This window comes from Phyllostomus discolor, chromosome 14 (assembly GCF_004126475.2).
Source record: "Phyllostomus discolor isolate MPI-MPIP mPhyDis1 chromosome 14, mPhyDis1.pri.v3, whole genome shotgun sequence".
Lineage (NCBI taxonomy): Eukaryota > Metazoa > Chordata > Mammalia > Chiroptera > Phyllostomidae > Phyllostomus > Phyllostomus discolor.
Genome location: NC_040916.2, coordinates 35176537 through 35201084, shown reverse-complemented (window position 1 = coordinate 35201084; position 24548 = coordinate 35176537). Strand labels below are relative to the sequence as shown.

General features: G+C 55.4%; 1 pseudogene; it reads right to left on the bottom strand.

Annotated features, from left to right (window-relative positions):
- Window positions 1–23794: 23794 nt before the first annotated feature.
- LOC118498112 lies at window positions 23795–24282 on the bottom strand (annotated as a pseudogene).
- Window positions 24283–24548: the final 266 nt, after the last annotated feature.

The window sequence follows — 24548 nt, the reverse complement described above, 5'->3', positions numbered from 1 at the left end:
AGCTAACACCACAGACACTTGGGCGCCCATCACCCAACACAAACAACCACCCATTTTTTTTGCTGCTCAGTTTAATTTACGAACGCCACCCAGTCTGGGGCGAGTGTTTACGGTGAGAGTGCGCCCAGTGCGACTTTGACTTTACGTGCGGCGAGTCCCATCTGTTTCCGCATCATTTAGGCAAAAAATAAGACGGCACCAATAAAACCTTTACTGTTGCCTCGTTTGTTGCGATGCCCTATTTTTAGGTCCTGGGACTGGCAGTTCCAGAATGTTTCAATTAAATGCCGGTAATGTAGAAAGCAGCCTTTCTTCAAGGCCTCGTGTCCCCTCCGTCAGTGGCTTTCAGCCACTTCCTTCTGTTTGATCGAGCTCTGAGCCGTGTCCCTGGCGGGCTGGTTGTGGGCTTGCGTTGCTTTGTCGGTTGGTCTGCTCCTGGCACCCAGCAAGGACCAGCCTCCTTCGGGCATTTGAGACCAGTGAAGCTCAAATGTTGCCTAACTGCTGTATTTTCAGTGAATGTCCTTTTGTCACAGTGCAATGACCCATTTTTTTTTCAGCCGCAGAGCTGATGGAGAGGGGCTGCCAGGTCACACGGCGGAAGGCGTGACTCAGAGAAGGAAGCAGTGGGCAGCAGTGGGTGCACGTGGCGACCCGGGTGGGGCTGGGTGTTCTCGGAATACTTTCATTCTGCAGATTGCGTTTCGTTACCGGTGCCGTTTGGAGAAAGACCGGCTGATGTCATCGGCTTTGCCTTACATGCTAGTCAAATAAGGGAAATCAAGTGGAGTCCACAAAACTACCAGATCGTCTCGTGAGCGTTACTTCCTGACCGAGCGTCTTTCCTTGGTTTGCACGAGCGAGGAGGCATTGGAGTGGATCGGGAGAGGGCAAGCCGCGTTTTCACGGCGTGCGCGCTCCTGCGGCTGCAGAGGCGTTCTCGTGTCGGTCCCTCTCCCACTCGGATGAAAGCGAGCGTAGCAGGAAGATGGGTGTGAGCAGTGCTTCAAGGGAAATTCAGACGGATGGGTTTCAGATGTGCATTGGAGCCCAAGTTCCCCACGGGGGCAGTGCAGCGGGGGCCCTGGCCTTTGGCCGTGCCCCCCAGCCCCTTCCCCGGTCCTCTGCTCGCTCCCCTGGCGTCTCTGCGGGGCCCAGCCAGCGGGGAGATGGGGGTGCAGGGGCAGGGAGAAGCCGAGAGGACCCGTTTCCTGTCACTGCTGCCAGGAACTACCTCGAACTCAGTGACATGAACAGCACAAATTTATTATCTTACGACTCCGGAGGTCAGAAGTCTGCAGTAAACCTTATGCGGCTAAAATCGGGGTGTGGGCAGGCTGGCATTCGCTCCGGAGGCTCTGGGGCAGCCTGCCGCCTCTCCCGAGGCCGCCCGTGCTCCCTGACGTGGGGTCCCATCACCCTGACCTCTGCTTCGGTCGTCACATCACTTTCTCTGCTGCGACCCTCCTGCCCCCCCCCTCTTACAAGGAGCCCTGGGAGTAGACCGCGCCCGCCCGCCCGAGTAACCCAGGATAAGCTCGCCCCTTCACCTCGTCACACCGCGCAGCCCCTGTGACCTGTAGAGGGTTGGCACCTGCGCGTCTCTGGGGCCGTTACCTACCTTCATGGGCTCTGCTGAGGCCCCTGCCCCCTTAGTCCTCATGACCCGGGGGGCAGTGACTAGCCTCTGGGTGCCACCCTGCCCCCGGGTCGGCTAATGAACCTCTTTTGTCACCTGTGTAAGGAATTTCCTGCATCAAATTCCCTTTGTTTGAAATACCAAAATCGGTTTTGGTTTGCCTGGTTTGAGCCGGGATGATGAGGGGAAGGGAAGTCCGGGTGCTGCCGGCCCCCACCAGAGACTGCGTGGGGGCACGCGGGAGCCTCCGAGCCCCGGGCGGCTTGGTCAGGGCCCTCAGAGGCCTCAGTCTGCGCTGGGTGAGAGCGCCCTCCCTTCTGGCCCGGACCTGCAGGCGAGGGGCAGCGGCCGGAAGGAGGGCGCTGGTCTGAGGTCCACGCGCCTCTGTCCAGACAAGTTCAGCCCCTCAGTGCCCGTGTGAATGGCTCCCTGGCTGAAGATTCTGGAGTATGATAAAGGACCCTTTAAGAGACATTCTGCGGCTGTCCGAAGCACATGTGGGCACTTCTAGTCTGAATGCGCAGCTTTAAGTTCTTCCATTTGTTCTGAACAGGCCGCCTAGTGTCTCAGCCTCAGCATCCTCTAACAGGCGGCGTGGCCCACACTTCACTTCCAGGGTTCACATGAGGCCTGAGCTAGGTGTGGGGAGCACCGAACAAGTGCAGGTCTTCTGTGGGCCGGTTAGAAAAGCTGCCGAGCACCTGCCACGGGCTGGGTGCCGTCCTGCATCCCTGCTCTCACAGAGCGTTCCGGCTGCTGGGAAGATAGACAGTATCCCAGTAAGCACTGTAATGCACATTTAATTACAAGCACGGGTTTGAAGGAAAGGTAGGTGGTCCTTTGAGAACACATGAGAAAGGAGCTTGACTTTAGGGATCCAGGAAAGCACCTGAGCTGTAATCTGGAGTGAACGGGAGTTCATTAGGTACGGGGTGAGGGGAACAGCAGGTGCGAGGGCCCTGGGGTAGGATGCCACATGTGTTCAAGGACCTGCAAGAAGAAAGCAGCACAGGCTGGGAGGTCGTCAGGGCCAGACCATGTGAGGCCTTGGAAGGATTTTAACTTTTCTGCGGAGAGCCAGCGGGGAGATGCTACAGGACCTTAGGTCAGGTCATGTGTGTGATTGTGCGGGGACAGATACCTTTAGGATTTAGCAGGTCTCTCTGGCTGCTGCCCGGAGAACAGATTGGACAGGGTCAGGAGAGGGTGAGGAGAGCCCCGTTTGGAGGGGTTGGCACCTCCTGGATGATAGCTTGGATTAGGGGGCTGTGGAGGCCAAGAGAGAGGCTGGGGTCTCAACTTCCACTCCAGGAGAAAGTGGGGTTCCATTCTCAGAGGCAGAGAGCCCTGGAGAGAACCGGGGTGGATGGGGAACAGCCATGAGTTTGGTGTTGGGTACGCTGAGACCGAGGGGCCTCAGAGACGTGGAAGACGAGGTACTCCATCAGCCACTCGGGAGAGGCCTGTCCTGGGGTCGGAGCTTGGAACACCAGGGGCCTGTAAACAATGACTCCTGGGCATTGACAGGCTGGTCTTCCGGACAAGCCGGCTGCATCAAGGGCTTATTCTGGCTGGGTACAACTCTAAGCGCTTTAGTTGTGTTAACTCATTTAAGCTCCATAACTGCCTTTTGCAATACTTCTCCCATGTTACTGATGAGGAAACTGAGGCAACAGAAAGCTTCCATTCTTGCTTGAGTAAAACAGACAGGCTTGCAACCAGGGTCCCAGTGCAGGCTGACTCCCGGACTCATGTTACCCGTCCTTCACCAACCACACTGCCGCCCAGGCAAGGCTCAGAGCTCATTCCTGGGATGTGGGCTGTTCTAATACTTTGTTGCAAAAGCAATGCCAGTAGTTTCCAGGGGGCGCAGGAGATGTTGGTGTTTCTGGTTGCCATGGTTTGCATAATGCACATTCCCCGCCTGCTGGAATCCTAGGACCCTGAGCAGCAGCTGCCAGGGTCGCGGAGGAACATACGCCAACGGCGAAGCCAAGCTCGGGGAAGCGGCGGAGGATGGAGAGAGGCACGCAGCCATCGCCCTCTCCAGCAGAAATGTGCTGGAGAGGCCTCCGGGTCACCAGAGGGCTCTGACTCCTTCCACAGGTGGAGGCTGACCCCGCCAACAAGGCAGGCACTGTTGGCAGTAAAACCAGGGCCATTACTGTTGGCAAACCAGCAAAGTTCTATAACGAGCTGCCTGCCTTTACTTGAGACTGTGGGAACCACACGGCCAAGGGAGGAACTCGCACCAACTCTATCTGAGAACCTAACGGTGCCGGCGCCTTCAGAAAGCAGTTGCCTCCAGTGGAGTGGGAGCTCTAGCCGCTCTGGATCAGCCCACAGTGGCCGGTTCAGTTAGTGCTGCACGCATTGTCTTAAGAGCAGCTGTGCCCTTTCCTGGAGTGCCTGCCGTTGCAGCCGGCAGCCGGTGCAGCCCACACCACAGGAGATGGTTCCACAGGGACGAGGACGAAGGCAGGGTCGCAGCCGCGTCCTGTCCCACAGCTGAGGCTCATTAACCACAGTGCCCCGTGCCAGCCACTGCGGGAAGTATTCTCCCCCTGCCGGTGGAGCACATGCACACTCGAGTGGCCTAGCCTCAGGAGGAGCAGAAGCTTGTCACCGGTTCCCTGTCCGTCTTGCCCCTTTCCGTTGTCCCTGTGGTTGGGACAGTCCCACTGCCTGGCGGCTACCTCCTTTGCTGCAATGCACTCCTGAGCTGTTTGCCCGGAGGGCACTGGAACATGGGTGTGTCTCAGTTCAGGGCAACCCAGGGGCACACCTGAGGGTGCTCCTCACAGAAGGTGCTTCAGAGAGGAAGGAAGCGCAGAAATGCCCCCTGGGGCCTGGGGCCCAGCAGGGGCGACTGTCGGTGACTGGGGACACAGCATTTGCAAGCGACGGCGTTGGACAAGCGCCCAGAAACACGGGCGTGTTCTGGAAGGGGCTGTCCGAGGGGCGGATATCCCAGGTGCCGGGAAATGCTCAGGTGGCGATTGCAGCTTCTACCTACTGCGCAGAGCGCCTCATGGCCAGTGCCCTGGGCCCTCCCCGGACAGGCGGGGCTGCCTGGCGAGGAGCGGGCGTCTCTGGGGTTTTCATGAAGCACAGAGACTCTCAGGGAGTCAGGGAGGGGTGCTTGCTGCGAGGGCTGCGCTCCTGTCCGCAGGGCCCCCCCCCCCCCAAGTTTCTATTTCTTCGAGCCCTTCAGGATGACTCCCTGCCCCGGGGAGCTTCTTAGCTTATTGAGCAGATCATTGGGTAAAAATGTGCAAAGATAACTTAAAGAGTCTAAGTTTTCTTTTCTGTTTTGGGACATCAGTAGATAGTGTCCTCTAAATACGGCATTTTGTGAAAATTGATACTCTTTCCACAGGAATAAGGTAAATAGAACTGAGTGATAGGGTGGTCAAAATTATCTTTAAATACATGTTCCAAAAAGACGGAACATACCACGTGGCTGCTGTGGACAGACAGCATTTAAGAAATGTTAGATTATTTTTTTTAAAAATGGGCTAAAAAACCCTTATCTTGACATATTTGAATTTAAGTAATTCAAATATGTCAAGCAAATCTGCCTCGTACCTCTGTCCTCTGATTCCCTAGTGGCCCCCTTCCCTAGACAACCGCTGTGAACAGTTCCTTAGGCATTCCTCTGGAGACACACCTGAACAGGTACCTGTGGACAGGTGCTCCACCCACTGTTCCACACACTAGGTTTTAAAAATTTCTCTGTATCATCGCTTAAGTATATTTAACAGCTGCATAGTAGTTTTTAAAAAGATTCTATTTATTTATTTCTAGAGAGAGGGGAAGGGAGGGAGGAAGAGAGGGAGAGAAACATCAATGTGTGGTCACCTCCTGCGTGGTCCCCACTGGGGACCTGGCCCACAACCCGGGCATGTGCCATGACTCGGAATTGAACTGGCGGCCCTTTGGTTTGTAAGCCGGCACTCAGTCCACTGAGCCACACCAGCCAGGGCTGTGTAGTGTTTTTGTATACTGCATATTGATTCCACAGTTTTAGTATACTTACATAGACACACTGTGCTGTCAGTTTACTTTATAGGATAACCGTAATTTTCAGTCTTTTTTATCTCATGGAGCACATGAACTAATTACTAAAATTCTGTGGCACACCAAAAAATATATTTTTCGGTGACCTGAGAGAAAGAATAGGTGGGATTTTGATGCTTTCACACTGGACAACTGTTGTCGTGCGACAGTCCGAGGGAGAAGAGGCCTCTGTTCCTGACCGAACAGTCAGGTTTCAAAGGTTCTGCAGCACCCTGGTTGAAAATTGCTACAACAATAATAATAATGAGTACAATAGTAGTATGCACTGTGATGTAGCATTTTACAGTACCTAGTATGGGGTACAACACGGTGTCGTACACACTACAGTCTGCGTAGTAGGCCTTTGTATTGACGTTGTCATTTAGCCTTGGACTGGGCTATTTTGACGTCACCATCGTCTCCCTGCTTTCCTCTTGGGGTGTGAGGCTCCGCAGAAGCAGAGACATTGTTTCATTGCGGGGACGTTGTTCCCGCAACGCTCGGAACGGCAGCCGGAGTACGGCAGTGCTCAGTGCACATTCATTATTGAATGAGTGCAGCAACTGCAGGAAAAACATTTGGTTGAATTTATTTAAAAATTTTTTAATTTATAGCCCCCCCAATTTTAAGTTCACTCCCACCGCAGCAGCAATATATCCTCAGTTTGGAAACCCAGGAAAACAGAGAAGCGAGGGGTCAGCGCCCTGTGGCTCGGAGACCACCGCTGCTGACCGTTTGGTGTCTTCAGCCGTTCCTCCACATGCCCCAGGCTGCACTCGTGGTTTGATTTCCCCGTAACTTTCTGATCCAGCTTTCTCCCTAATAACATCCGACACGTGCACTTTTCTGTTATCACAACTTCATAAGCCTATTTCTAAATGGCTACGCTATAATGGAGATCAATTTTTAGTTATGAACATGCTTTTCTTTTTCATCGTCCCGAGTCCTGGGCCTTCATCCCTTCTCCTTGGCCCAGGTGTCCTCCTGCTGAGCCCTGGGGAGCGTCAGGGGCGAGACTGATGCCCTACGGCGTCTCTGGCGTGCAAGCAGAGGCCGCTGCAGGAGGACCGGCTTGCTGCCCTCTGGCCCGGGATGCGGGAAGGCCCAGGCCCCAGGGTTCTCTCAATATGTGAAGACTCTTTCTGTCCTCAAGGGAAAAGATGGGGCTTGCTCCTCCTTGGGGGCTGTTTATGAGAAAAGGAAGCAAAATGAAAACTCTCTCTCTCTCTGCTCCAGAGGAAGGGGGGACAGAGAGGAGAGGGTGACAGAGGGCAGTGGAAGGATTAAATGTGGGCCCCAGTGTTATAACCGGAGGGAGCCGGAAGGCCGAAGGACGCTCCCTCCCCGGCCTGGCCCGTGTCTGTGCTCACTGGCGGCGCAGTGTTTGGTCTCCCTGCTCTCTTCTGAGCACCGACGGCCGCACTTTTTAGCACACCGGTGCTGGGGGAGGCGGGCTTTCCTCGAAGCGTTTTGAAAACTGAAAAGCAGAGAAGTCATCACATCAGATGATGACTAATCGACTGTGAATGGAGCTGTCAAAACAGACTGCAGATATTGCCAAGAAGAGTAGATTGCAGATCAGCGCACGCGTGCACACACACACACAAGCAGTAAACTTAACTTAAAAAATAGCTAAGTGTTGTAAACTGCTGATGTTCCTTAAACAGAACTTCCAGAGTCAGAGTCAACTTCAAGTTCCTTTCGTCTTGCCTTTAGCATCAAGGACCCTTGGCAAGAGCGGACTGGGAGTGGGAGACCCTGCCCCGTCTTGCCTTTTCTTTGCCCAAAAGCCTGGAGTTGCAAGTCGCCCGATAACCTGACTGCAGGTGCTCTGGGGCCTGGCTGGCGTGTCCAGCGGGAGGTTCCCGGGGGAGTGATGCCACATCTAACTGGCGGCCCACCCTTGCCTTCTGGAGGTGCGGGATGGAAACAGTGTGTAGAAGGAAAGAAGACCACAAGCATCAGCCCTCACTGGTGCCACCTTCACAAATCAGGACAGCTGAAGGGTGGGAGCGTGAAGATGGGTAGGAAAACCCGCGATGACTGTGTAGAGCGCAAATCCACAGGAAGTTTCCTTGGGCTGAGACACCGCTGCTGGGCCGAGTTCAAAGGCACGTTGTTTAGCTCGTGAACTTCTTTTTTCCTTTCCCCCTTCCTCTTGTGACAGTGCCTCATGTTTGGTGGATGCATTGAAATTGTTATACCTTAATGTGCTCTCACGTTTGTTCCTGTTGTAATAGTTTACCACAAGATCAAACTGCATATGGATAGGACGTGACAAAAGGATCATAGCTTTCACGACAGGCAATGACTCATGTCGTGACAACAGCGAGGGAGGTGGACAGGGTAGGTGTGATTCTGTCCCATTCTACAGATGAGAAAACTGAGACCCAGGGACTCCTTTGCTCAAGGTTGAGCAACTTGCAAGATACGGAATAGAAACCCACGCTTCCTGACTTGGAGCACTCGCTTTTCCTCTTGACAAATCTGCGTCTGCACGGAGGTCCAGCCCCACGTTACAGGACGCAGTCATATGAACTGTTTCCTTGGCTTTCGCTGCCCTTGCCTGAGTGCGGAATATATAAATGTCTGGGTTTCCTTCCTGGGACTGTGGTACCGGCATCAAGTGGTGAAGTAACGCACAGGTCAGACCTGTGGTGGGCGCTGCACTGGGCTCGGCTCTGGGCCCACAGACAGCACGAGGGTGCAGCCTCTGCTCCTTTATTGCTCGGTGTTCGCCCCAGGGGGTGCGACCCTGGGAGCGTAAGCTGCAAAATAACAGACTCTCTTAGAGACAGATGAACAGCAAGACTCAGGCTACCTGGGGACACAGGCTCGAACTCCACTTGGGGAAACAGGGAGGGAGGCGCTGTCAGAGCTTGGTCTTCAAGGAAGGGGGTGTCTTCCGGGTGAGGAGGAGGGCAGAGTGTTCCGGGTCGAGGGCCCTGCAGAGGCTGGCACAGGGTAGGACTGTGCGCCGTGGGCATGGGGCGTGGGTCATGTGGAAGGTGAGGTCAGACGGGGGCCAGCTCGTAGAGGTCTTTGTCGATCCAGCTGAGGGGCTTGTATTTTGTTATACAGGCAGTAGGGGCCGCCGGATGATTTTAAGCAGGTAATTTAACCCCTAGAGAAAGATTCGACAACATGGGTACGTTGATGTTGACCTTTTGGGACTCAATATAACATGTTTGAAAACAAATTTGCCTGTCTCGGGAGCGGTGCTTCTCAACTTTCAGTAGATACCAGACGTACCCAGACTTGTTCAGGTATGGATAGCTGGATCCCGTCCCCAGAATTCCTGGCTCAGTAGCCCTGAGGCGAGTCGGAGAATGTTCGTACCTAACGAGCTCCCTGGCGGTACTGATGCTCCTGGTCCAGGACCCCACTTCGAGGACTGCTGCTTTGGGGAAGGCAGGCTTCTTTGCACAGAGAGGACCTAGCACAATGGAAGCAAGTTTCTGAAATTTATTCAGGTGTTTGAGATACCATAAAGATTAGAAAAATCTAAACCAGGGGTTGGGTTGCAGTCATCATCAAATCACGTGAAAAGTGGAAGTTGCGTGAGGTGCTGTGCTAAGTGCCGTGCAAAGGACGCCCCCCGGCCACGCCTCCAGGCTCCTGGGAGCTCAGGGGGATGCCTGGGGGGAGGTGGGGACTGGCCACTGGCCGTTCTCCAGCTTGCTTCTAGTGGGCCTTGTGTTTTTATTTCAGAAAAGACTTAGAAAACAGATCTGGAGCTGAGATAGGAGTGGTCACAAATTCTGAGATTTTCACCCAAATTATTCTGTTGCATTAGTGGAATTTTAGGGTGGAAGGAGGAAGTATGCACCCTCTTATCATGTGACAGAATTGCTACTGACTAAGAGTCATCTGAGAACTGGGTGGAAGTAGAGAGGAAAAGGCAGGAGTGAGTAATCCCAGACACACGGCCAGAGTGGGGAGCCGGATCACGTACGGAATGTAGGGGCCTGGAGAGCTTGCTATTTGCTCGTGAAACAGAGGCGTCTCCAGAGTTCTTCCTTCAAACCCCTGCTCCTGGCTGTAGTGACTGTTGTCTTGATTGCAGACAGCCTCCAGCTGTGACATCAGCAGGCGGGAGATGAGCCTTCCAGCGCCTGCAGCAGCCAGCCGTCTCCGGCCTTCCGTCTGCACTCTCCTTCTGGGGAGTCTGTTCCATGAAATATTGATGGGGAAGATTCCTCTAGAGCTGTGCATGCGGAGTGAACGATGCTTCTCTGATGTGTTAAGCCATCTTCCTGCCGTAAGGATCGAGAGGCAAAAAATAGCCATTAAAAGAAACCGTTCTTAGAAGGACTGCTCACTTGGTTGGCGTGCACACTTAACCATGCAGGGCAGAGCGCCAGCCTGTCTTCCGCACGGCATCCGCCCTGCATGGCCCGAGGGCGGCACCCCGCAGCCCGCCGGCGGCCAGCTCTGTCTGCGGCGGGCGCGAGCGGTGAGAGGGCCCAGGAGGACTGCAGTAGCTTTCACCCTCACTCTTCCACCTCCGGCCGCCCTGTCTCTCTGCCCCGTTCCCTTCAGACCAGCTGTTTCCAGCGGTGTCTTGGGCACACCACACGGGTGGCCTTGAACCCACTGCGGATATAAAGCCCATTTGTTTCGTACCCCGGGTGGGGCAGCAGCAGGTTTGCAGGTGTTCGTGCGGGAAATAGCACAACAACTAATAAATAATTAATGCAGGAATGAACTCTGTTCGGTGTACTCACCGCCGTAAACCTACTTTTGCCAAACCCTATGTATTTTTGAAGCAGTTACACATTTTATTTTTTAAAGAGTGTATAATTTAATTCTACATTTTGATTTTTGTAACTGGCATTGTGCATCTTAACCCCTTCCATTGTTTCCGCCCACCTTCCCAGGACCCCTCCCATCCGGCAGCATCAGTCTGTGCCGTGTATCTAGGAACCCGTTTCTGTCGTGTTTATCCATTTGTCCTGTTGTTTCAGACTCCCCCTGTGAGCGGAGCCGCGTGGGTGTTTGCCCTTCTCTGTCTGACTGACTGCGCTCAGCACGGCGTTCTCGCGTCCATCCGCGCTGTCACAAACGGCACGGCTGCGTTCCGTGGGTTCCTGTGTGACGGGGACGGGGTCTGGGGTCGGTATGGGGGCAGATTTTAACTAGCAGGTGAAAAAAACAGTCTACCATGAGGAGTCACCATTGCAGCAGCAGCAGCAACTAACATCATAGCATTAGCCTAACAGGGTGTCAGCCTAACGAAGCCCCTGACACACATCAATTTATTTCATTCTTATCAAGTTCCAATAAAGTACATTCTATCCTTGGCCGCATTTCAAGGCGAGGAGACTGGGGCGCGGAGAGGGTGAGGAACTCGCCTGCCCGGGAGCCGGCTGGGCTTCAGCCCGGGCTCCTGGCGCAGCAGCACTTGCGGGAAACCGGAGCCGGTCCCGGTCCACATGGATGTCTGCCCAGCCGCCGACTCCTGCCCGTCCTCCTCCTCGATCCGCCCGACTGTGCACGTCTGTGCCGTGCTCCCTGCGTCCCTCCCCCAAAGAAGCGATCGCTGTGCTGCTTCCTCTGTGCTCCGGTGGCCCCTCGCACAGGCCCACTGATGACAGCGCCTCCCGACCGTTGTCAAGGTGCTCGCCCTCCGCTGCCCGGGCCTGTGTCCCCTGCCACCTGGGGCTGGAGGGCCGTGCACCTTCAGCAGTTCCCGCCGTTGAGGGGCGCCAGTGGGTATGATGGCATTTTACATGTAATTCTTAGAAGGCAATTTCATCTCATTGCAGGTGTATTTTGAAAGCTAACTGAGTTCTGAATCCTATTTATTTCATTAAATTATGCGAAAAATTCAACAGAATGGCTAATATGCACCTGAACTCGGCGCTGCCACGAGGGGTGTGCAGGGGGCAGAGCAGACACAGCCCCAGCACGGTGGGCCTTCGAGTCCAGTGTGGGAGGCCGGGGGCCTGGTGAGGCCGGCAGGGAGCGACCTCCGTGACCGGGTGGGGCACGGGCGAACCGCGCCTGCGCGGAGTGAGGGCGCCTTGGCCGAGACAGCGGCGGCTGAACCGGGGCCTAGAGGGCAGCCGGCAGGAGCCGGCGATCAGCAGGAGGATCACGTGCTCCGCTCAGACTGTGAAAGGGCGCGTCCCCTCGCACCCTGTCGGTCCTCATGTATTTTTTTAAGGCTCAGGTAAAATTTTGCTTTCTCCAAGAACTTTCTCTGAATAGTTTGGCTTTATTACTTATTCCCTCTGAACTACATTCAATAATATTTTGAAATGGATGTGAACCCCAGGAATGTGTCCTGGGTGGGATTCATTGCATTATTTCACCCAATCTTCAGAACAGCTTTGCTAGTTGGGTGTTACCATCTGTCCTTCTTCAGATGAGGGAACTGAGGTGTGGTGAGGTCGGGTGATTTTTCCCAGAATTTGATGGCTGGTAAGACCTAAGAGGAGAGTTGGATTTCGAATTTAGATCCGTTTGCTAATTTCCATGACAATATCACCCCCATTTTACAGGCAGAGAAACTGAGGCCCAAACAGTAACTGGCCCAAGGGCTCAACGCTCCTGAATGTGGCAGCGTCAGGGTTCCAGTTCGTACCTGCGGCCCCAGAGACTGCTGGAAAGGTCTGGTGCTAAGACAGAAAGGTGTCCCCAAACCTCCCTCTGATCCGAGCACATGTGGCTCCGCTGTGGCTGCTCCCCAGGCACTGGTAGGAGGCACTCTTGTGGCTTCAGAAAGCTCCAGGGTCACGTCACTACAGGGACCATTGGCATCGTCATCACCCGGGAGTTGGTGAGCAATGCAGACTCCCAGGCCCCATCCCAGACCCATTGAACCCAGATCTGCTGGTCCCAAGGGGCCCAGATGATGGTCGTCCCAGTCCGGCCAGCTCTTGTTGGGTGTCCAAGTCGGAATTACCCTGGCGGTTACAGGCTGTGGGGCGCCAGTGCTCCTGGCCCCGTGCAGGTCAGTGCTGAGACCCCTGGGACGCCCAGGGAGAGCCCGGGGCTCTGGACTGAGCTGGACTTTCTTCAGGGCTCCCGGGAGGCCCTGGCGACCCGTTGAGGCTGAGTGGACGGTGGACCTTGGAGCTGGTGTCCAATGTATAAAGGGCTGGTCTGGGATCACTGGTACCTGGGAGCTGGATTTTTAGCTTGTGACAGTTTAAATTACAGATTAAAATAAAAAACGCACCAAATAACATGATGGATCATAAAATCCTTGTGAGGAGGAAAGAGAGAAATGCCTTGCTCACGTTACAGGAAGGCTTGGAAGCACCAGTACCATTTCCCATGAAACCCGGCGGAACGTGTGGCAGGTCTGTAATTAGGATCCTGCTCAGGCAGCTCCTCGTCCATGCTCCAGCGAATACAGGGCCGTAACGACGTGACGGCCTTTCAGTGACCTCTGCCACCTTCATCTTCATGGTCGACTGTTCGCTGTCCTCTGTCTGTTCATTCATTCGTGAGCGTTATTGAACGTCTTCCCTGTGCTGGGCACCGCCCTTTGCTGAGAAATGGTGTCTTTATTGATTGATACAGGAAAGGCCCTAAAAGACTGAACCATTGCACACGAGGTGATAAGTAGCTGACTTATTACTATTTCTTTTTTATTAAATCTTGGTTCTGTTTCCTTCTTAACTGGAAGGGAAACGTCTCCAAACCCGGCGCCACCCGTGGCCTCATGTGTGTCCGTGCTGCGTGGTGGGTGGAAACGAGGGCTGGAGGGAGTGCAGGAACAGGGATCACACCGGGCGGGGCAGAGGCCTGGAGGCAGGGCTCCTTCTTTTCAGCCTCGACTGGATTGTCAGGATGACCCCTTCCTGTGAACCTGCTGCACTTGATTACAGCGGGAAGTGTGTGTGTGTGTGTGTGTGTGTGTGTGAGGGGTGCTGCATTCACACATGTGTGTCAAGCCCAAGACTGAGCGATTCATTTTTGTTTCTGCTTCTCATGAGAAGCGGTCATTGTCAGCCCTGCGTGGCGGTGCAGAGAGCAGGCGCCTGGCCTTCACGGGTTCTCTGCGCAGCGGCGTCTGTGGGGCGGGGAGCTGGCCGTGGCACCAAGCAGGGCACGTGCACGCTCCGTGCCGAGCACCCCGATGGACGGGGTTCCTCGTGGGCACGGGGGTGAGGGCCTCGCCTGCTCTAAAACCAGGTCATGACTCACTCGAGAGTCCGCCACTCAGGGTGACTGTGAGTGTTCCGGATGGGCGTGACGCATGGCCCTGGAACGGCAGTCGGGTCCAAGGCGGTCTGTTGTCTGTCTGCGGGGTGTTTACAGAGACAACAAGCAAACTCCGAAACAGGGAACTGGCTCGCAGTTGGGGTTCTGCTGCGTCTGTTTTGGATTTCGTGTGTGTGTGTGTGTGTGTGTGTGTGTTGTTTTGCTTACAGGCCTGTTTTCAGAAGCTGCGCTTTCTATTCCTCATGAGAGAGGGACCACTAGCCCCCGCGGGGCGGCAGTGACCCCGGGGGAGGGCACGGGTCTCATCACAGCCAGAGAAGCCGCCCCGGGAGGCGCCCAGGCAGAGCGCTGCTGGCCCCCGTCCCTCGAGGTCTCTTCTGTCGTCTTCCTTTGTTCCTGCAGTGCTTCAGAGCGGGAGCCTCGCTCCTCGGGTGGAGGAAGTCTAGGTCACATCCTGTGTGCAGCGGGGCAGAGGCTGGGTCTCGTTCCCCCGTCGCAGGCGGTGCTGGAGCCTCTGCCGTTTCTGCCACTCACTCACGCAGTCCCTCTGCGAACACGGGCCAGGTGTGCGCGTGCGGGGTGCTGGGGGACGCTGGGCAGGGGCCGTCCCTTCTTCCAGGAAGCTCCCTGTTCTGTTAAGGAGACGACAGCACACCGACTGGAACAATCTAAGTTTTTAAAGAAGCCTCTTTACAGGGACATGCAGAAACATGAACAGAGGAGCAGTGACTTTGAGTTAAGGGACCGAGGGCGGCCCGCCCCGCCCATGGCAGCGGGGCCCTTCGAGCTGCGTGTGAGAGAGCGGGTTTAGCTCGCCAGGCCACGCCAGGTCCTTTTCTCCTTCGGTGGCCCGCTGCGGTCGGCATCGAGACCCATCCGTATGTCCCTGCATGGTGCTTGCCTGGTGTCTTCGCCCTGTGTGCCCACTCCTGTGGCAGAGACCGCCGACCAGTTCCAGGGAGGCAGGGGAGTGTCGCAAGTGAGGGGCTGGAAGCACAGACTTTGGGGCCCGGAGGCCAGGAACCGTGGCTCTGGCCCCTAGCGCTCCCTGCCTCCGGGGGATTGACCCACAAAGTCTCGCTTTCTCCGCAGTGCAGTGGGGTGATGATCTCACAGAGCTCACCCGAGCGGGTGAGGCTTCCATGAGGTGATGACTGAGTGGGTGTAGCCCACTGTCTGCCCCCTGACAGCTCTAGATAAATGCGGGTCTTATTATTCAGGACACACGTGACCTCCTCCCCGTCTCCTCCTCTCCCTGTGAGGCAGTGACAGGGACCCGCCTTTGGAACAGCCCGCACGGGCCTAGGAGGTAGCCACGGGGTGGTCGGGACTGGTGGCTTCTGATTTCAGTCCCTCGTCGGAGACCTGAACTTTAGAATCTTTACAAATTGGATTACTTTACAGCAATTCAATTTATACGACCAGGACACAAGCATAAACAGATTCCCCGAGCAACCAAAACAAGTGTTTGTAGCTCATTCTGTTGCTACATCACCACAAACAGGCCGAGCGGGTGTGAGCCCAGCGCTCGCTGGCCCTGTGCACGTGGGGGCTGGAGGCTGGTTGGCGGCCTGGGCAAAGACGTCTGTGTTTCGGTCCGCCTCTCTGGCCTTGGCCTTCGGTCAACTTTCATTTTTGTTTTCACGTGCTGTGCTATCTTCTGATTTCATTCTCTGAAGGGACCACCACCTCGTGAGGGTATTTTTAGTCACACTAATACATTATCGTGGCGAACGGGAATCTTTCATCCTGCGCAGTCCTCACCAGCAGCATCACCCATTCACTTGTCCAAGCACTGTGTGAATAGCGCCTCTGTAGACAATACCTGTTGCTGAGGAACAGGCGTACTGCCGGGGCTGCCGGTCTGGGCGACTCAGGCCCCAGCGTCCTCTGCCAGCAGCGGTCTGCTGTGGGTTCTGCCAAGAACGCCGGCTTCTGGGTGTGCTCTGGAAGGCAGGCGGAGGGAAATAGCAGTTGCCTGCCCTCCAACCGTGGTGGGCACGTTGGGGTGGTAGGAGGTGTGTGGCGGGGGGTGGGGGTGGGGGTGCGTTCATACCTGACCCCCCACATTCTCCTGCACTCACTTCCACGTGGCAGGTACGAGTGGTTGCCTCTAGAGTTTTTGCAATTTCCTAATTTTCAGAAAGACAGTGGTAAACCTGAAAGCAACATCCCCTGTTCTCCATACTTTCTCAGAGACTTGTGAGCTCCTAACTTCCTGTATCTGTACCTTCCTACTTGAAATATCTGCAGTTGGGTTTTCCTGAACAAACCCAACTGAAACCTTTCTCGCAACTGCCCTTCACCACCCTTGGAAGTCAGAAACTTCCAGCACTTTGTCCCCGCCGCCGCCGCCTAAGTGAACTTGGTCCTGAATCTTTGGTTAGTTCCGATGCTCCAGCCGCTCCCCAGATTGCAGCTCGAGCTCAGACCCCTTTGAGACGCAAATCCAGCTCTGCATTCCGTGTGTGCACCTGACTTTCACAGGCTCCTCCCACTCAGCGGGAACCAGACTGAACTGCTGATCTTCCCGCTCCCTCCACCCCGCTCTGCCTTCCCTCCAGCCCTCTCAGGAGGGTGATCTCACCTTCCGCCCACCCGGAGGCTTCAGCTGGAAATCCGAGAACCATTCATGACGCGATCTCTTTGGAGCCCCAGGCGCCAGGCAGTAACCAATTCTTATCCAGTCTTCCTCCAGCCCGAGCCCCTCTCTCCAGCTCCACCTCTTCAGGGCCCATCCTCTTCAGATCCACCTGGCCTCATCCACGGAGCCTCCTTCGCCATCTCCCTGCTTCCACGCTGCGAGCTCCAGTTCCTTCTCCGCACCAGGACCACAGCGGTCCTCGGACATGTACATTTGACCATGCCATTGCCTGGACCCACTGGTGACCTCCCGTTGCCCTTAGGGTGAAGTTGTTTGTCCTCACCCTGGCCTGCCCAACCTTCAGAGTTCCGGCCCCTCCGTCCTTCCTGCCACCCCCTCCCTCTTCAGGGCACACGCCCTTCCCTGCCTCCACACCGTCTCTCATTCTCCCTCCTCATTCTTCAGTCTCGCTCACGCACTTTATAACTATCGTCACCATTTATTTGCTCCCAAAGCACACAGAACTGAACCTCCCCATGGTCTGAGCGATGAAGCTTGTTCCTCTGCCTCCTGCTGATCCCCCGATTCCTCCACGCTGAAACCAGAGTCTCCTCCGACAACGCAAACCTGCCCACGCCTGGACTGTGCGTGACCCCTCTGAGGCCTCCCCCTGCGGTGATTTCCTTGTCAATGGAAGCAGCTTTGGGTGAAGTGGAACATTAGGGTTGTCACCGCACTTCTTGGAAGAGACCTACTTTCCCAGAGGAAGAGCTTCCTGGGTGCCAGGGAACAAGAGAGGGTCCTCAGAAAGGGGGTGTGGGTGCGCCCTGAGGACCGACTTCTCTTACTCTACACTTTTCCCAGGAACTGGCCCTGAATTTCCCATCATGGTCCCTGCTGTCCTGTGTACAAGCTATGCAAGCTCTGATTGACCAGTGTGCAGTGATTACTGGACTTCATGAGACCTCCTTGGCAGCCCTGTAAGATTCAGGAGCCTCCAGAGAGAGAGAGAGAGAGAGAGAGAGAGAGAGCTTCAAAGTCCTCGGAAGCTAGATGTGAATTGCACCCCAGCTGGGAACTTTTCAGGGCTCCGACGCCAGCCCAGCCGGAGGAGGCTGTGTGGAGCATCGGCGGTGTGGGGAAACAGTGACAGGCTTCCCGGGGTGGCCCTGGGGTTTGTCTCTGCAGCAGGACACTCATCTTTCCACTGCGGTGACTCCTGGGCCGTTACTGACGGCCGGACTGGAACAGTGGCGGGTGGGAGAGCCAGCTCTCCGGCCCCTCCCACCCAGAGACCGAGCAGCACTTGGGGCTCAGGTTATCCTCAGGGAACGTGTGAGTGCGTCTGACCGCCCGGTGAGTTGGTGTCACCGGCTCTCTGTCTGCTCACTGCGGCGCCACCTTGGTGGCCCCACCTTCCGTTGGGACCCACCCACCACCCTCGGCAGAGTCCAGGCAGACGCTTTGGCGAGGGCGAGTTTTGGGCCCAAGGTGCTGTTGACGTTGGGTGTTGGCTCTCGGCCTCGAGGGCTCCGGGCCTCAAGGACGTGGAGTGTTGCTGCCTGAACAAGCGGAGACCCGGGACTTGGCCGCGTCGCTCTCACCCCTCGCGGGGCGCTCTGTTCGGACCTCCCTTCCGTGCTCCCGGGTCCCCCTCCGGGTGGGGCCCTGAGCCGACCGTCCGTGTTCACCCCCGGAGCGCAGACGCTCACACCCGAGTGTGGAGTCTTCCGCACACACACCGCAGGTTGTGTGGGTAGCACCCTAAGTGACTTTGTTAAGTGTGAGTATTCTAGAAAAAAAAACAAGTTTTGCCGAAGTCTTCAAAGGCACAATGGTCAGTAGCTTGAGCTCCGAGGAGCTGAGATCCTGGCAGTCTGGGTGTTACCGTATCAGACAGTCACAGACTCTCCACAGGGACCCCGATATTCCCAGTCCCCACGGGCACTGTGCATAGTCGTTACCTGTTACCGACCACATTCTCTCTGTTGTACTTTATGGCCCTGTGACTGACTCTTTTGTGATTTCCAATCTGTACTTCTTGATCCCTCCCCCTTTCCCCCAAGCCCCCAGCCCCTGCCCTCTGGCAACCGTCAGTCTGTTCTCTGTGTCTGTGAGTCTGCTGCTGTTTTGTTTGTTTGTTCGTTCTGTTCTTTAGATCCACGTGTCGGTGACATCGGATGGTGTTTGTCTTTCCCTGACTGATGGATTCACTGGGCATGCCAGTCACGTGTGGCCGGTGGTCCTACTGTGGGCGGCGCAGACAGTGGGCACCCCCACCCCTGCAGACGCTCCCGCTGGCTGGCGCCGGCCTAGACAGGCGAGGGGCGGTGCAGGGGCGCGGGGTGTGTGCTGAGATGTGTAAGCTGGGTGCTGCGAGCTCACACGGGGTCTGACAAAGAGTTTCCGAGTTGGTGCGGCCTCCAGAAGGGGATGGAGCTGAGACCTGGAGGGTGAGCTGGAGTGTCCGGGCTGGGGGGAGGGGAAGCGCTCCAGGCGGAGAAAACCACACGTGTAAGGGCCCTGAGTGGACCAAGGACAAGCTGCAGGGCGCCGGAACGGCCGGACGGGCAGAAAAGCCCCGAGAAGGAGGGGCGGCCTCGAGTGGAGTCTCTCGGGTCAGCCTGCTGGTGGTTTCACGTGTGGGGAGGGGTCCTGCAGGGACTGGTCGCAGGGCGCACTTACTCTGACGTGGTAAAGTGAGGGTCTCAGTGCCCCATTTGGGGGCGCTGGGGGTCCAGTGAAAGGCACTTGCTGGCTGAGAAGCGGGTAGGTTTGGGCAGAGTGAGAGCTGGCAGGAGTGAGCAGGGCCGGTTCCGTGCTCGCTCGGAGGGCAGCTCCCAAAACTCCACATGAACCACCTTCCACACCTCAGTTCTTTTTACACCTAAACCCAGCTCAGCTCTCTGGTCGTCGCCCAGGTTCAGGAAGCCAAGAAATTTGTTTTACAGATCGTGGCTTTCTTTTTCCATCGGGGCGTTCTTTGTGGACCTAGGTGTGCTCGCGTGCAGCCCCGGCTGCTGGGGTCTGGGCTGGCCGGTGGAACCGCCCCACGTGTGGTGCTGGTTTGCGTGGAGAGAGACGAAGAGGAGGGGCTCACGAATGTCCAGCTGCTGGTGAAGGGATGCTGCCATTAGGACATACTGCACGCCAGGGAGACCCCCCAGGCCTGGAGGGTCAGGGCCTCTTTGTCAGGAAAGGGAAAACTGCCACTTGCTGGGCACCTGCCCTGTCTGTGCGTGTTCACCAACGCCCTCTCTAATCTCCCGCCGTGTCCCCCAGAGAGAGCAGGGGTGGGAGGGTGGCCTGCGATGGCCCGTGAGGGTCTCCCCAGCTGCAGCCGGGGCCTGCCCCTGCCAGGGTCCAGGTGAAGACAGCAGTCCCTTCAAGGCTGGGGCTTCCCAGACAGTCTGCATTTGGGCCGCAGAGTTTTAGAGCTGAAAGGGGCATTACACAGTATCTAATTTAAGTCCCCCCTTTTTTTATAACACATGCCTTACCAGGGAGAAAGAAGTTGTCCAGCATCGCTTGTCAGTGGCAGAACCGAGGGGACCCCCAGCTCTGCCACACCCGATTCAGGGCTCTTCCTGTTAGTCACGCCTGAAAACTATCTTCCTCCTGTTTCTTGAAACTGTTTCTTTGGCTCATGCATGTCGAGGTGCCGCATACAGGGTAACATTAGAAAATCACTTCGGATTGTCTTATTTCTGGGTGAAACCCCGGGAGACTTGAGACCTGCCCTGTTATCCCAGCCAGGTGGACAGGCTCCCCGTGTCAGAGTCGCAGATGGAGCACCCGGAGAGAAGTCAGAGGAGCCTCGTTTTCTCAGACACAAAACCCATAAGACTCGAGTCCACACCGAGGGAAAGACCCCACGGGAGACTGTCAAGGCTCCTGGACTGCGGCTTGGTCCAGCAGCGAGGTCTGGCCACTACAGCTGCCCATGCGGCGTTGTTTTCACCTGCTGCACCGAACTTTCCCGGTGAAAACACCCAGCACCGGGGAGGGTGCGTGTGCCAGAGAGACGTATGGTCCCACACAGCAGCGAGAGTGTGAGCGGGCCAGACTCCCCAGAAGGATGCTTTGCCCTGCGCACCGAAGACCTGGAGACGCGCCTGGTTCTGACCCAGTGACCCTGACACGTCAGCCCAGTGTGGGCTTCTACTTCTCCATGGAGGACTCTGGGAAGTGAACTTCCAAGTTCAAAGAGCTCGTCTGTGTGACGCTGAGAAGAACACCACAATTATGAGCATTCACAGCATTCGTTACCACCGTTTCGGTTTCGCATCGGAGGGCCTGGCAGGCTCTACGACGGCAATGTTTGTATTTTTTGACTTCACTTTAAGTAGTGCGTGCACTTTGGAAAAGGTGTGCGTTGTAATCAATGAATAAATAGCACTCACATCAGCCTGACTGCACGGAACATCGTGAGGTCCAGGAGTTGTGTCTGTTACGGCATTTTGTGTCTACTAACCAGACAGTGCCTGGCTTCATGAACGCTTGCTGAGTGAATGAACGGATGGATGCGTATTTCCAGGAAACGATTTGGGAAGATAGACAGTCATTACCGTTCTTCCTTTTTCTCTGTGAGGATTACGACGACAACATGCTATAAAGACAGTACTTTGCATTTCTTAGCTCAGAACTATGTGCGTGGATGACAAGTGTGACAAGCGGAACCTGAACCCGAGGACGATGCTGCTGGGATGTTGATAGTCACCTGCATGCCCCCCTTCATCAGGGAGGAAACAGAACTCTTCCTCCTGTGTGGACGTTTCTAGAAACCTCATGGGCATGACTCTCATTTGTGGACACGACAGAGGTATTGGCCTTGGTGGTAATTGGGGTACACGATGCAGGCTCCTGTCGGTGCTAATAAGTTGGCGGTGAGAAGACAGTGGGCTTATTCTGAATACTCGCTTGAGGGTGCTGCTGACACCGCACAGGAGCCTGGGGACCCAGTTTTAGGTGTAATAGGAGCACCTAGTCTCTGAGTTAAAGGCATGCTCCCGGGAGGGCAGGCTTCTCAGGGCTCTGACTCCAGGTCTTGGGGGAACTCCCTGGGACATAGTGGATGCCTACATTTATTTAATTTCGGTTTCGGTTGTACTCAGCCACAGAGAGGGACCGTGTGTGGTTTCTTAAGGGCCCTTCCCCCACTCTGCTTCCACAGGTACAATGCGCTCTCAGTGAGGCTTGGCGGGTCATTTTACTTCGGAGCTTTATGTTCTTAGCTTCTCCATTGCCCAGACAGGTCATAGTATCACATGCCCGAGTCAGTCACCGATACAGTTAAAGTCAATTACTTCTAAAAGCAAGTTCCTGGGTGGTGGGGGTGGGCCTGGGGCGGGGGGTACCGCCGGGGCGGTCCAGCCCCAAGGGGTCTGCTGTCTTGGCTCAGCTCTGACTGTGTATCTGGAAATCCAAGGCAATTTACTAAGAATGCCTGTTACTTTCTGGGCACAAGAAATTAAAAAAATTGTTCCATAAAGGGGAGAAAGGAGTGATGTCAGTGATCCTATACAAGGGAAATCGCTCTCCACTGTGATCCCAGAAGAGCAACTATGGGCATTGCTATAGGCAACCCCCCGCCCCCGGGAGCATGAAAGCACACACCTCCGGACAGGCTCCTGAGAGCCGGCCGCCTGCCCGCCTCCTCCCCCGCCTCCCGAGTGTGCGGTGTGTCAGAGACACGTTGTAACAGACTGTGGTGTAGAAAGAACTTAACTGCGGTGGGGAAATCAATTCCATCTCTATACTGCGGGGATGGAGACAGCATTACGTAGCAACTCTGCACTTGCGGAAAATTTCCCTCTTTCAAAGGCCGGTCAGAACGTAGGTAAACTCATCCCTTTCTGGCTGACGCCAAAGGAAGCTGCAGGAATCTGGTTTGGGGGTCATTCAGCAGGAAAAAGAAGCTCATTTTGCCATCTGTTCAGCGATGGGATCTGAGGGATATGTAGCTGTCGTGTTCTCTGGGCGTTCAAACTCAGCGATGAAAGGGCCTTCGGGAATTATTGTACTGACGGAAGGAGAGGCCAGGCCGCAGCCCCTTGGTCAGCACGCGCCCAGGGCGTCCCTGAGCCCCCGGCCTCTCAGAGCCGGTTCTCGGGGCCAGTTCCCACTCCCTGTTTACTTTATGGGCCCCTGGCCTGATGCTCCGATCCGGGCTGTGCTGGTTTCCGTGGCTGCGGCTGCGCTGGAAAGCTTGTTGAATTGTTGGGGTGTCAGTCAGTCTCGCTGTCTTTTCTCGGTAGAAAATTCAAGCCTTTCATTTAAAGTTTGCTTCCTGTATCTGTCAGAGACCGCCTGCAATATTTAACCTCTTAAATTTTTTTTTCTTATCCAGTATTGGTTCTCTCGCTCTGCAAACCACAACAGATTCAGACTTGCCCCCCCCCCCCCCCCACCCCGCCGATCCTCACCCTTATAGGAAATAGTACTTGAGGAGCCACCACCCAGATGCCCTGTGCTCTGGGGTCAGGAGGCTCTTGGGCAGCGGGTCCGCATCTGTCTCTAATATCTCACCTCCTGGGCCAGACGCCCTCACCTGCCCTGAACGCCGATGGCCGCGTCCCTTGGCCTCCTTCTCGGTCACCTGGAAACCCCAGCAGGTTGGATCGTCGTCCAACCTGTGTGTGTCTAGGGCCGAACTGGTTTGCTATCTTCTGTGGCATTCGTTTGTAGATATTTTACATTTTATGTCCAGGTTTTCAACCTAACATATGTTTTTTTCATTTTATTAAAAGTCATCCATAATGTTTAAATTGATCTTACTGATTTTAATCTTACGAATATTTAGGGGATTTCTTTCTAGTCTTTTCCTATGTGTAGTTATAAACACTCTACAGTGTGAATATGAACTCACCAGTGCGGAGGTTTTCGGTGTTAGTGAATGTTTCCTAGAACGTGATTTTCAAGGGCTGCGTCATGCGGACGTGACTTAACCGATGTCCAGTGGTCGATACGTGGCTTTACTACATGTGAAATTGTTTGCTGTGCTAAACCCACGTTTGAAATCACTTGGTTGAAATGTACAGACGTTTGTAAGACCCTCTGCACTGTGTCGCCAGCGGGCTGTTCGGTAACTCACACACACCTCCACGGGCGGTGCGTGGGACTTCTGGTTCATCGCAGTTGTACCCGAGTGAGTATGGTTTTGACAATTTGATAAATTAAAACAATGTATTATTAGTGTTTTATTTTTTTACTTCTTTAATGACATGGCGAGTCTGGCTTTTTCATTTATTTGGCAGCAATTGAAAATTCTCTCTCTGTGATTTGATCATTTGCCCTCTTTGTCTATGTTCTGTCACGGTTTTACGTTTTTATTTTCAAGTTGGATGATGTGCGCGTTGGGACGAGGCTCTGGCCGACGGGGCTACCTGGCTGGGGCTGCCCCTGCTGCTCTTGAGGCGTGAAGCTGGGAGGTTCTGCCAGCTCTTCTTGAGCAATGACATCAGGACAGGGACAGCCAAGTGGACGTTGTCCCCACCCCTGTCACCTGCGATCTTCACATGGCCAACAGCCACAGCCAGACACAGCGGCTTCTGCTCGTGGAGCTGGATCTTGGATTTCCCTGCATCGACGTGGGCCACCGTGGTCCCGCTGTGGGTCAGACAGGAGGGGAACCGGGCCAGCCTCGCTCAGACCCGGGCCCAGGGTTCCTGGCATCTGCTCGGTCAGAGACGCCGAAGCCAAAAAGGCATCCTGCTTCTCGGCCAGCTTCTTATCCTTGAGTTTGAGTGGATCGGAGTCCGAGGGCGCCTGAGGAGCGTTTGTCCTTCGAAGGGTCAGAGCTCTGGGGGCTGATCTGCAGCATCGCCGTCTCTGACGACTGCCAGTGGCCCGGCGCTGGCTGTGGGGCAGGACCACCCGCCCCTGCCTCCTGCAGCGTGCGGTGGGCGGGGAGCTTCGTTGCTCTGGGCTCCTCCCCTGAGGAAAGTGGGAGAGTCCTCGCTGTCTCAGGCCACAGTCACAGGCTTCGTCTGTCCAGGAGCGGGTCGTTCCCGCCACCGCCCGCATCTGTCTGACCGAGATTCCTGGCACATTCCTGCCGAGGACACGCGGCTGGGTCTTCCGGTTCAT